Source organism: Syngnathus typhle, linkage group LG17, assembly GCF_033458585.1.
Source record: "Syngnathus typhle isolate RoL2023-S1 ecotype Sweden linkage group LG17, RoL_Styp_1.0, whole genome shotgun sequence".
Taxonomy (NCBI): Eukaryota; Metazoa; Chordata; class Actinopteri; order Syngnathiformes; family Syngnathidae; genus Syngnathus; species Syngnathus typhle.
In genome coordinates this window covers 11,133,253-11,146,272 of record NC_083754.1, presented here as the reverse complement: position 1 = coordinate 11,146,272, position 13,020 = coordinate 11,133,253, and the positions used below count along the sequence as shown (strand labels likewise).

General features: G+C 46.7%; 1 long non-coding RNA gene across 1 annotated transcript in view; it reads left to right on the top strand.

Moving 5' to 3' along the window:
• The first annotated feature begins 1,085 nt into the window (after positions 1 to 1,085).
• LOC133170255 (uncharacterized) overlaps positions 1,086 to 13,020 on the top strand; it is a 107,231-nt gene continuing 95,296 nt past the window's right edge. The window contains exon 1 of the long non-coding RNA XR_009718539.1: positions 1,086 to 1,196. This is a non-coding gene — a long non-coding RNA (uncharacterized LOC133170255). The remainder of the gene's footprint in view (positions 1,197 to 13,020) is intronic.

Sequence of the window (13,020 nt, the reverse complement as noted above, 5' to 3'; positions counted from 1 at the left end):
CTGCTGTGTCAGATCTGGACTGCCATGAGAGTATGATGTTTATATGTATACTTTGTCAACAACCGCTGTAGATGTTAAAGAATGGGATGAATATATCTAAAGTGAATGTGGATAATTTGTTTCAGGTAACTAGTATAAGAATAAACTGCTAAACGAAACAATTGATTGCTAATGGCAAAACAAGCTGTAAAGACAATTGAATATGTCATGTGTATGGGTTTGCGACCATTGCTTTATGTTCTACCGTCACCATTGATCAAAGATCGTGTGAAGTCTATCACGTCGATTGGATTGTAAGATGTGTGACAGAGCATTCCATATAGTAATATCCATTGAAGAAAGAAAAAAGAAGCCATTGCTTTCAGAGAATGTAGTCAAGCTAAATTGTATATGTATCAACATCCCAAGATCTGAAAAAAGAAAAGAAAAAAAAAAGCTCGTAAAAACCAAAATATCTTTGAATTTGACAGCCGATGATGATCTGACCGAAATTGATGCAATTGGTGTTCCCGGAGGAGTGCCGGATAAGTGTAAGCTGGTGAATTAGATAGCTGGTTTTGAATCCACCCTGTGTTGGTGGTGTACTCTTAACAAAAATGTCGACAGGATCAACTACATCCATTACAACGTGCAGAGGCTTGGAAATTGTACCGAGGCGGGTTTCAGGGCGGTCCACTCCCAACTGGCCGCGACTTCCCTCATGGCTTTCCAGAACCGAATGGCCCTTGACATGCTACTCTCAAAAGAGGGTGGTGTCTGCGCCATGTTTGGTGAGCAATGCTGCACATTTATTCCAAATAATACTGCCGCTGACGGAAGCCTGTCCCAGGCCCTTGAGGGCCTGAGGACCTTGAATGGGAAAATGAAGGAACACAGTGGAGTGAACACGGAGGTTTGGAACGACTGGCTAAACGTGTTCGGAAAGTACCGTACCCTGGTGTCCTCGATCCTAGTCTCCCTTGCCGTTTTTTCTGCTGTTTTGACCTTGTGTGGATGTTGTAGTATTCCGTGTCTACAGTCTCTAATTAACAGGTTAATTACAACTGCTATCTCTCCACCAGCTGAGACTTTTCCGTTGCTCGAAGGGGAAGACTTTGCGACTGACGAGGGTTGTCGCTCTGGCGATGGCCCCATCTGTGAAGCTCCTGTGGTAAACCTGTCCGATTTGTTTCCCGACTCTGACATTGATTATTAAGGTTCGATCTCCTCCTGTGTTTAAATTTGTTCTTATGAATTGTGATCCTACGGCTGAAAATCTTTTTGAAATGGCCGCTTTTAAGTGATAAGATGGTCTCTGAGAACTTATGATAAACAGGAGGGAATTGTTAGAAGAATGTATATATATGTTATCATGCGTTCTCTAATCAATGCCTTACCGCAATATTACTGCAATATATGCTTGCTGTTTGGCCTTGCTGTTTTTATGATGTACCACAGAAGGACAGTTCTTTTCTAACAAAGACCACTTTGTTAGACAACGTGCCTCATTGCTGTCCTGCACCCCAGATGAACCTCCAAGTGACCATTAAAGTCAGGGTTTTCCAACTATCTTGATCGTAGGATTAGGTTGTAATGTATATAACCAGTAATAAATAACTTAGCTTGTTGCATCCTACACAATGTCGTAAAACCTCCCTTGCTATGTTTTAACTAGAGGTCAAAGGTTTTTTCTCCTGTATCCAGTCCACTCAAACTCCTCTTCCCAGATGTTCTTATCAGTATGTAAACACCTAGTGATTTTTGCTTACGAGACAAAGCCCACATGCTTTCCTCCCCCCTTTAGTGGTTATGTCTCACACCGTGGGTAGGGCAAATCCAAATAAAAAGAGCGGGAGTGCCTACAGATATTCAGTGTGTAGAGATTGTATCAAGCTATCTGTACTGCACTCCTCGCGAGAAAAGACTTAATATATCTGTCTCACTTGTGGTTTGTTTGCTGTTGCTCTTCTTAATACTGGCTCACCGGCTCAGTGGCATAGTGGTAGAGTGTCCGCCCTGAGACCGGAAGGTTGTGGGTTCAAACCCTGGCCGGGTCATACCAAAGACTATAAAAATGGGACCCATTGCCTCCCTGCTTGGCACTCAGCATTAAGGGTTGGAATTGGGGGGTTAGATCACCAACTGATTCCCGAGCGCGGCACCGCTGCTGCTCACTGCTCCCCTCTCCCCCAGGGGATGGATTAAAATCACACGGGGATGGGTTAAATGCAGAGGTCAAATTTCACCACACCCAGGTGTGTGTGTGACGATCATTGGGACTTTAATCTTTAATCTTTAATCTTTAATAGTTATTCAGTCAGCGAAATAAACCTGACAGCCACTGTGTTGGCTGAAATGCTGATGTTACTAAACTGAGCCTTTTTTTCCGGCCAGACTATACTTACAGCCTGTAACATGCACTGTTTGATGAACTCGCCGTCTTTGAATGACTTCCCTGCTTTAGCAATCATCTCACTCACCACGTAACTAGCTTTGATAGCCGCTTCACTCTCTTGCTTGCTTAATTGAAAAAATCTTGTTGCCTCAGTAGACATCTTTTAAGTTTGGCGACCCGGTCCTCTCGCTCATCTCCCAGGTATTTTCCATACTCCTCAGCATGTGTAGTTGAGTAATGACCTCTGATGTTATACTCCTTGTGCACCGCAACTTTATCCATTCATATTAGACACGTTGGGATGCCCCTGTGCTCAACAAAAAAAATAGTCCGTCTCCCACTCTTCCTGAATTTGTCTGTGCTCATCGCCAATTTTTCTCTTCACGACAGGTTTTGAAAAAGACATGACTGGGGCTGACAAAAAACGTATAGCACTAGGTGACAAGATATATTTTCCCTCCACTTGTTCATTCAAACATGTTAAAGTGACCAATTGCTAATTCGCGCTGTTGTCACGAGCCTGAGCTACGGGAGCCCACAGGTGTTAAAAAATATAAAACCCCCAGATGCATGTGAGAAAAAATGCGCGGGCCGCACTAACACAAACATTTGATTTTAGGCAGGGGACCACAAAACATTGTCCTGAGGGTCACAATTGCCCTGCGAGCCGCGAGTCTGAGACCCCTGGTTTAAAGGGTAGAATTCTGTACTTTAGCCCCTCTGCAGTAACGCAGCCTGGAGGGGAGACGAAAATTTATTTAAACCGGTACGGAAAGAAGATTCGTTCCAAGTTTCAATTGTTCGAACAACTATAAATAATTTCCACTCACCATTCTCAAGAGAGCAAAAATTATTCAGTTTCTAAGTTCTCTCGATTGAAAAAAATATATATAGTAAAAAAGGCTAAGAGGCTAGAGGTCTAAAATGCTGTTTGGTAGAAAAGTCGAGTGATCAGTTCTCCTTGTTCCAAAATCCGAATTCTGTTTAAAAGAACAGGCTGGCCTAAAGAATGGAGATGATCTCCTAGCCTGTCTTTGAGCTTAAAATTTGACTAAATCCAATTTGAAGATAGTATAAATTCATTTTAACGGACCTAGGGTTAATCTCATAAAGAATGAAATCTATCTTTGTCTAATCGGCGTTCTCGACCCACGGCAGTAGCCGCAGGGGCCATACCCCTGACGGGGAAAGCCCACCGGGCGAGAGAGAGCGATGCTCTTTGTCTGAACGAACCTTTTATACCAGTCCAGTTCGTGGGTACTATGCTTGCTTGGTCACATACCAATTTTTTTCCATAATGTCATACACTGGCCTCAGATGACCCAAATGCTTCCAGAATTGACTGCACCTGCATCTCAGCCGGTCTCAACCGAATTCAACCAGATGAGGTGACCATGTTCTCACGGAAGTAACAATTTTCTCAGGGATACTTCATCCTGTTTCCCACTCCCAAATCTTATCAACTGTCTATCAATGTGACATTTGCAAATGTTTTTTCTCTGACTTGTGTTCCGTCGAACAGCATTTTGTTTAGGCTTCAACTGGATGCACGTGACCGAGGTCACGCTCATATGTGGGACCTCCGTCTTCCACCACTTAGTATCATCATTAACCCTTTCCGCCTCCTTGTCTTCGCTTACATTCATACATTCATGTGTAAATGGAACATCAATGTTAGATACTGATCAAACATTGTGACAATACTAACACATACTTTCACAATAATCAATTTAACACATAATCATAACTATGATCGTGGATTCTCTTAGTTAGCAGGTTAAAACACTGAAGCATCTTCAAAACGTATTTTGACAAGCTGGTGACCTCTAGGTCAAGCTCAAGCGTGGGATTGCCGTCTTCCGCCCACGGTATCACTGTCAGCCCCTTGTCCTTACTCAACTATTAACACATTCATGTGTAAATGAAACATCAGTGCTATGATGCTGCTCAAGTTGCTACTAACTATACCATATTGCAAAACAAAATAAAATAAAGTATATTGCAGCTTACTCTAACTGTGTTTAATAGGGGTGTAAATCGCGGGTTTTGTCCCGATACGATATATCAATACAAAGGACCGCGATACGATATTTGCCGATATCTTAAAGCCTGCTGTGATTCATTCACGATACATCACGATATAGTGCTCCACGATCGATATTTTTATTTTATTTATTTTTTTTAAGTAAAAAATATAGAACAATATCCTGATTTAGAACAATTCATACGCAAAATCAACAAGGTACTGCAAACTCTTTATTTAGGAAATTACAAGAGTATTGTAGTATACAAAGTGCTTATTTTAACACTGAACTTTATCAAATTCCTATATTTTTTCTCATACAAGTAAAGAAAAATGAATATTCTTTCATTTTTTGTAATACCATTAACTTTAAAGTGCATTACTGAACTATTTATTTACCGTTTTTTTTTCGTGTATAATGCGCGAAATTTAACTAATTTATTGTCCTAAAATCTGGGGTGCGCATTATACATGGGTACAAAATTTCTTTTTTTTAATTTTTCTTTTTTTTTTTTAAGAAAATCATGGTACAACAAAACTAACAACAGGACTGACCGACAAAGACGTGGAACAAAAAGACAGGGTGACATTACCAAAGACAGGAACAGAAACCAAACAGACATCATGACAGTAACACGTGCAATGATTCGACGGTGAGCGAGGGGCAGACAGGACTTAAATACGAAACACGTTACATTGATTGAGGTGACACAGGAAGGGAGGGGCGACGCGAACAGAAACTATGGCAACCTAGACACATAGCAAAACTGGGGACGAGACATGACAAATCTCCCTCGAAATAAAACTTGAAATCACCTTTCTTCTTGTTTGTTGTCAATCGCGCATCGCATTCAGCCATCCTGCCCAACACACTTAGTCAGTAAAATTTATAATTGACGACACATCGTTTGATGCGATGGTGCAATCCTTGATGGTGTGTTATTGTCAAATATTGTTTGTTTTTTAATCTCCATCGCGGACCGGACGTCATACCGAGGCAGTATCACAGCGCATGCGCACTATGGATCCGATGCGAATAGTCTTCTTCTCTTCTTGACTGACAATGAATGTGATAGTTTAATACAATCAGCAAATAACATAATGTGTATTACAGGTAATATTTTATTTCACAACACTTTGTCTTGTTCCTTTCGTCTCTGCTGTTCACTTCAAACACGCTTCATACGACCGCAATGCTCTCGTATCAGACGCTTGCTCGATCACCTGCTTGCTTGCTGTCACAATGTACCCTACACAAATCTGAAACATTTGTTGCGGCTCCGAGTCACGACGAGGGGCAAGTTTTGGTTTCCAAGGGTGTTTTTATTCCTCTTCAACGTCTCTCCCATACAGAGCCGCCTTTTTCACATGTCCGCGCGCCTTTTTCACATGTCCGCACTGACCGCGGTGGTGCCTTTACGGGCAGTCGGAGAAATCATCGCCAACAAAAAAAATTACATCCAGCCTAGTTAAGACCATACCAAAGACTATAAAAATGGGACCCATTGCCTCCCTGCGTGTGTGACGATCATTGGGACTTAAAAAAAATAAAATAAAATAAATAACAAATTGGGTGCGTATTATACATGGGTACAGGCTTTTTTCCAGCATCAACATGCCATTTTTAGGGTGCGTATTATACATGGGGGCGCATTATACACGGAAAGAAAAACGGTACAATAAGTTTAATTGTCCGTTGAGCCATCTTTTCTTTGGAATCCAAAGTGCTTCCAAACGAATGACTTGAAGCCCAAAGGGCAGCGAATTTCCTCGTCTTCTTGGACACTAGCCATAGCACCAGCCCAGGAGCCCCGTAGTTGTCGGCTCCCCTTTCACGTGCCTACTCTGCTCACAACACAACTCGCCGCGCACTGCTCCCGGAAAGAGGAAGCAAGCAACAATGAACTAGATTTCAAAATAAAGTTGCGTCTAATGTCCGAGGTCAAACACGGCGATATAAATCGATGTTTACGTTTAGCATCGATGCCAATAAATCGTAAAGCATTATATCGATTAATCGATGTGTATCGATGAATCGTTACACCCCTAGTGTTTAACATGTCTCATTCTCATTACCTAACGATGAGCATGGGCTTCCCTAGTTAGCAAATTAAAATATTCAAGCAGTTTCAAAGTATATTATAGCAAAACAAAATAATATAACATAATCCAAATTTGTGTGTTGCCGTGCTTCAGAACAAGTCTTCATCTAATCGATGACTTTTTAAACTATTAATTTACTATGTTAGGTCAATCTGACTTTGGCACCATTTTCTGGTGAAATTTGGAATGGGAATGGAGGTTTACTGGTTCAACCAACAAATTCCCCTTTACCAATTTAACTATAGTTAATTTTGAAGAACTAACTTTTAAGTAACCCCTACTCAGCCCCCTTTCTTCAGGTCCTCCATGTCAAGCTTTGAAATTTGGAATTTCATCTTAGCCAATTCGTCTGGGCCAAATCCAATACACACTCACACACCATCTTTTACCATCCGATCCACCATGTAACTCAACAATACATACATATACATACATATACATACATATACATACACATACATACACATACATACACATACATATACATACACATACATACACATACATATACATACATATACATACATACACATACATACACATACATACACAGTACATACACAGTACATACACAATACATACATAGTACATACATAGTACATACATAGTACATACATAGTACATACATACATACATACATACATACATACGTACATACCCCATAGGGGAGAGTGGGGAAATTTGTGCTAGGGGCAAGTAGTACCACCCTTGTTTTCCAGAAAACTATGGAAAAAGTTGGTCATGTGACCACCTATTTTTGAAGGGGCATCCATTTCACTCATCCTGCAGAGAAGGGAGACACATGGCTTGAGAGGTAAGCACATTTAAGTTCAAAAACATTTTTTTTGCTCTCAAAAGTAAAATTTCTATGATTAAGGTTTTTTTTATTGCTGTGTTTGAACAATTATAAACAACTTTGAAAACAGTTCACACATGTTTTAGTGCTTTAGTAAGCTACATCATGAGTCCATAGAGTTAGCATGATGCTTGCTCAAAACAGCAGGGGGATGCATTTTTTTCAAAATGGTGGGTCTGGGGTAGTTTGTGCCAAAGGGCCTGGCAGAGGTGTAGCCAAGCCGGGGCGAGCCGGGGCGGCGCACCGGTTAGGACTTCCTGCGCCCCGGTTGAAAAAAAAATCGAGCTTTTTCGATTCTTCATTTTCATGCCGTTTTTTTTCTTTCGGTCTCGCGCGGATGAGCTCCAGCTGGAGGTCCGCAAAAAGCTCCATAATCTGTTAAAATGCTTAGCCGCGGCCCTGGAAGCCCAATCGGGCGTAAAAAGTTAGGCGGAACGGCCCTGGAGCTCCACATGGAAGTTCTCAAAAAGCTCCATAATCGGTTAAAAATGCTTAGCCGCGTCCCTGGAAGCCTAATCGGGCGTAAAAGGTTAGGCGGAACGGCCCTGGAGCTCCACAAGGAGGTCCCAAAAAAGCTCCATAATTGGTTAAAAATGCTTAGCCGGGTCCCTGGAAGCCTAATCAGGCGTAAAAGGTTAGGTGGAACGGCCTTGGAGCTCCACATGGAAGTCCCAAAAAAGCTCCATAATTGGTTAAAAATGCTTAGCCGCGTCCCTGGAAGCGTAATCGGGCGTAAAAAGCTAGGCGGAACGGCCCTGGAGCTCCACCTGGAGGTCCCAAAAAAGCTCCATAATTGGTTAAAAATGCTTAGCCGCGTCCCTGGAAGCCCAATCGGGCGTAAAAAGCTAGGCAGAACGGCCCTGGAGCTCCACCTGGAGGTCCCAAAAAGGCTCCATAATTGGTTAAAAATGCTTAGCCGGGTCCCTGGAAGCCCAATCGGGCGTAAAAGGTTAGGCGGCACGGCCCTGGAGCTCCACCTGGAGGTCCCAAAAAAGCTCCATAATCATTTAAAAATGCTTAGCCGCGTCCCTGGAAGCGTAATCGGGCGTAAAAAGCTAGGCGGAACGGGCCTGGAGCTCCACCTGGAGGTCCCAAAAAAGCTCCATAATTGGTTAAAAATGCTTAGCCGCGTCCCTGGAAGCGTAATCGGGCGTAAAAAACTAGGCGGAACGGCCCTGGAGCTCCACCTGGAGGTCCCAAAAAAAGCTCCATAATTGGTTAAAAATGCTTAGCCGGGTCCCTGGAAGCCCAATCGGGCGTAAAAGGTTAGGCAGAACGGCCCTGGAGCTCCACATGGAAGTCCCAAAAAAGCTCCATAATTGGTTAAAAATGCTTATCCGCGTCCCTGGAAGCCCAATCGGGCGTAAAAAGCTAGGCGGAACGGCCCTGGAGCTCCACCTGGAGGTCCCAAGAAAGCTCCATAATTGGTTAAAAATGCTTAGCCGCGTCCCTGGAAGCCTAATCGGGCGTAAAAAGCTAGGCGGAACGGCCCTGGAGCTCCACCACGGAGGTCCCAAAAAAAGCTCCATAATTGGTTAAAAATGCTTAGCCGGGTCCCTGGAAGCCCAATCGGGCGTAAAAGGTTAGGCAGAACGGCCCTGGAGCTCCACATGGAAGTCCCAAAAAAGCTCCATAATTGGTTAAAAATGCTTATCCGCGTCCCTGGAAACCCAATCGGGCGTAAAAAGCTAGGCGGAACGGCCCTGGAGCTCCACCTGGAGGTCCCAAGAAAGCTCCATAATTGGTTAAAAATGCTTAGCCGGGTCCCTGGAAGCCCAATCAGGCGTAAAAGGTTAGGCGGAACGGCCCTGGAGCTCCACATGGAAGTCCCAAAAAAGCTCCATAATTGGTTAAAAATGCTTAGCCGCGTCCCTGGAAGCCCAATCGGGCGTAAAAGGTTAGGCGGAACGGCCCTGGAGCTCCACATGGAAGTCCCAAAAAAGCTCCATAATTGGTTAGAAATGCTTAGCCGCGTCCCTGGAAACCCAATCGGGCGTAAAAAGCTAGGCGGAACGGCCCTGGAGCTCTACCTGGAAGTCCCAAGAAAGCTCCATAATTGGTTAAAAATGCTTAGCCGCGGCCCTGGAAGCCTCGCCGGGCATCGCTCGCGGCAGCCGGGGTAGCTCTTAGGTACCAGGGGCGAGCGCTCAGGTACCAGGGGCGAGCGTTCAGGTACCAGGGGTAAGCTCTGATGCAGTACCAGCTTTGGTCTGTTGGTGCGCCAGAGTACGATGAGTTGGTCCCCCTAGTTATTGTACTCATCCCCTTTACCCCCTAATCGCAAAATATAGTCGGCACGTATATGCAGAAGACTTTATTTTCTTTTTTAAAAATTTTCTAAGTGCCAGCGGATGCTGGCACACGAACTGTCCGAGCTACGACGGTTCCCCGGTCGGACAGCGACGGTGAAAAAGCGGTCCTGGAGGTCCAATCAAATTTTGCGAATATTTTCTAAGTGTCACCGAGGGCTGACACGCAATCTATCCGAGGCGCGCTGGTTCCCCGGTCGGCCCCGAATGGCGGAAATTCGGCCTCTCCACCACGGAGGTCGGTGAGAATTTCAGAATATTTTCTAAGTGCGAGCGTGTGCTGCCGCACAATCTGTCCGAGGCGCGCTGGTTCCCCGGTCGGCCCCGAATGGCAAAAATTCAGCCTCTCCACCACGGAGGTCGGTGAGAATTTCAGAATATTTTCTAAGTGCGAGCGTGGGCTGCCGCACAATCTGTCCGAGTGGCGACGGTTCCCCTGTCGGCCCCGAATCGCGAAAATTCGGCCTCTCCACCACGGAAGTCGGTGAGAATTTCAGAATATTTTCTAAGTGTCACCGAGGGCTGACACACAAGCTGTCCGAATTGCGACGGTTCCCCTGTCGGATCCGAATCGCGAAAATTCGGCCTCTCCACCACGGAAGCCGGTGAGAATTTCAGAATATTTTCTAAGTGTCACCGAGGGCTGACACACAAGCTGTCCGAATTGCGACGGTTCCCCTGTCGGATCCGAATCGCGATAATTCGGCCTCTCCACCACGGAAGTCGGTGAGAATTTCAGAATATTTTCTAAGTGCGAGCGTGGGCTGCCGCACAACTTGTCCGAGTGGCGACGGTTCCCCTGTCGGCCCCGAATCGCGATAATTCGGCCTCTCCACCACGGAAGTCGGTGAGAATTTCAGAATATTTTCTAAGTGTCACCGAGGGCTGACACAAAGCTGTCCGAATTGCGACGGTTCCCCTGTCGGATCCGAATCGCGATAATTCGGCCTCTCCACCACGGAAGTCGGTGAGAATTTCAGAATATTTTCTAAGTGCGAGCGTGGGCTGCCGCACAACTTGTCCGAGTGGCGACGGTTCCCCTGTCGGATCCGAATCGCGAAAATTCGGCCTCTCCACCACGGAAGTCGGTGAGAATTCCAGAATTTTTTCTAAGTGCGAGCGTGGGCTGCCGCACAACTTGTCCGAGTGGCGACGGTTCCCGTCGGCCCCGAATCGTGAAAATTCGGCCTCTCCACCACGGAAGTCGGTGAGAATTTCAGAATATTTTCTAGGTGCGAGCGTGGGCTGCCGCACAACTTGTCCGAGTGGCGACGGTTCCCCTGTCGGTGCCGAATCGCGATAATTCGGCCTCTCCACCACGGAAGTCGGTGAGAATTTCAGAATATTTTCTAAGTGTCACCGAGGGCTGACACACAAGCTGTCCGAGTGGCGACGGTTCCCCTGTCGGCCCCGAATCGCGGAAATTCGGCCTCTCCACCACGGAAGTCGGTGAGAATTTCAGAATATTTTCTAAGTGCGAGCGTGGGCTGCCGCACAACTTGTCCGAGTGGCGACGGTTCCCCTGTCGGCCCCGAATCGCGATAATTCGGCCTCTCCACCACGGAAGTCGGTGAGAATTTCAGAATATTTTCAAAGTGTCACCGAGGGCTGACACACAAGCTGTCCGAATTGCGACGGTTCCCCTGTCGGATCCGAACCGCGAAAATTCGGCCTCTCCACCACGGAAGTCGGTGAGAATTTCAGAATATTTTCTAAGTGTCACCGAGGGCTGACACACAAGCTGTCCGAATTGCGACGGTTCCCCTGTCGGATCCGAATCGCGAAAATTCGACCTCTCCACCACGGAAGTCGGTGAGAATTTCAGAATATTTTCTAAGTGTCACCGAGGGCTGACACACAAGCTGTCCGAATTGCGACGGTTCCCCTGTCGGATCCGAATCGCGATAATTCGGCCTCTCCACCACGGAAGTCGGTGAGAATTTCAGAATATTTTCTAAGTGCGAGCGTGGGCTGCCGCACAACTTGTCCGAGTGGCGACGGTTCCCCTGTCGGCCCCGAATCGCAATAATTCGGCCTCTCCACCACGGAAGTCGGTGAGAATTTCAGAATATTTTCTAAGTGTCACCGAGGGCTGACACACAAGCTGTCCGAATTGCGACGGTTCCCCTGTCGGATCCGAATCGCGATAATTCGGCCTCTCCACCACGGAAGTCGGTGAGAATTTCAGAATATTTTCTAAGTGCAAGCGTGGGCTGCCGCACAACTTGTCCGAGTGGCGACGAATCGCGATAATTCGGCCTCTCTCCCTGGAGCTCACGCCAACTCTGGCGAATATTTTCTAAGTGCCAACGGCTCTTGCGCCGTAAAGTGTCCGGTCTGGCCGGTTCCCGCGGTCGGCCGCAAATAGCGAAAAATCAGCCTCTCGCCCTGGAGCTCCCTCGGAAATTTGGCGAGATTTTTCAAAGTCCCTTCAGGTACCAGGGGTTGGGGTACCAGGGGTAGGTGCAGTACCAGCTTTGGTCTGTTGGTGCGCCAGAGTACGATGAGTTGGTCCCCCTAGTCACTGTACTCATTACCTTTACCCCCAAATCGCAAAATATAGTCAGAACGAGTGTGGGGAAGGTGAAATTTTGTCCCGAGAACCAGGCGGCTGGTGTCTCTAGCATTGTGTTCCCCCCCAAAAGCGTTCACCTGCTCGGACAGCCAACCTAGGAGCCAAAGGCAAAGCACTCTGGAAGTGCAAAAGCGAAAATTTTTCCAAGTACAAAAACTCTCGAAAATTTTCAAAGTGCCACAGTACTACATGTTTTCCAGCCAAGGAAGGAATAGTGGAGGACCGGCCGCCTCCTTAAACACAGGCCGGCGGAACGACGGGGAGGACCGGCCGCCTCCTTAAACACAGGCCGGTGGAACGGTTGGCAGAATCTCGTGGAGGACCGGCCGCCTCCTTAAACACAGGCCGGCGGAACGACGGGGAGGACCGGCCGCCTCCTTAAACACAGGCCGGTGGAACGGTTGGCAGAATCTCGTGGAGGACCGGCCGCCTCCTTAAACACAGGCCGGTGGAACGGTTGGCAGAATCTCGTGGAGGACCGGCCGCCTCCTTAAACACAGGCCGGCGGAACGACGGGGAGGACCGGCCGCCTCCTTAAACACAGGCCGGTGGAACGGTTGGCAGAATCTCGTGGAGGACCGGCCGCCTCCTTAAACCCAGGCCGGTGGAACGGTTGGCAGAATCTCGTGGAGGACCGGCCGCCTCCTTAAACACAGGCCGGTGGAACGGTTGGCGGAATCTCGTGGAGGACCGGCCGCCTCCTTAAACACAGGCCGGCGGAACGACGGGGAGGACCGGCCGCCTCCTTAAACACAGGCCGGTGGAACGGTTGGCAGAATC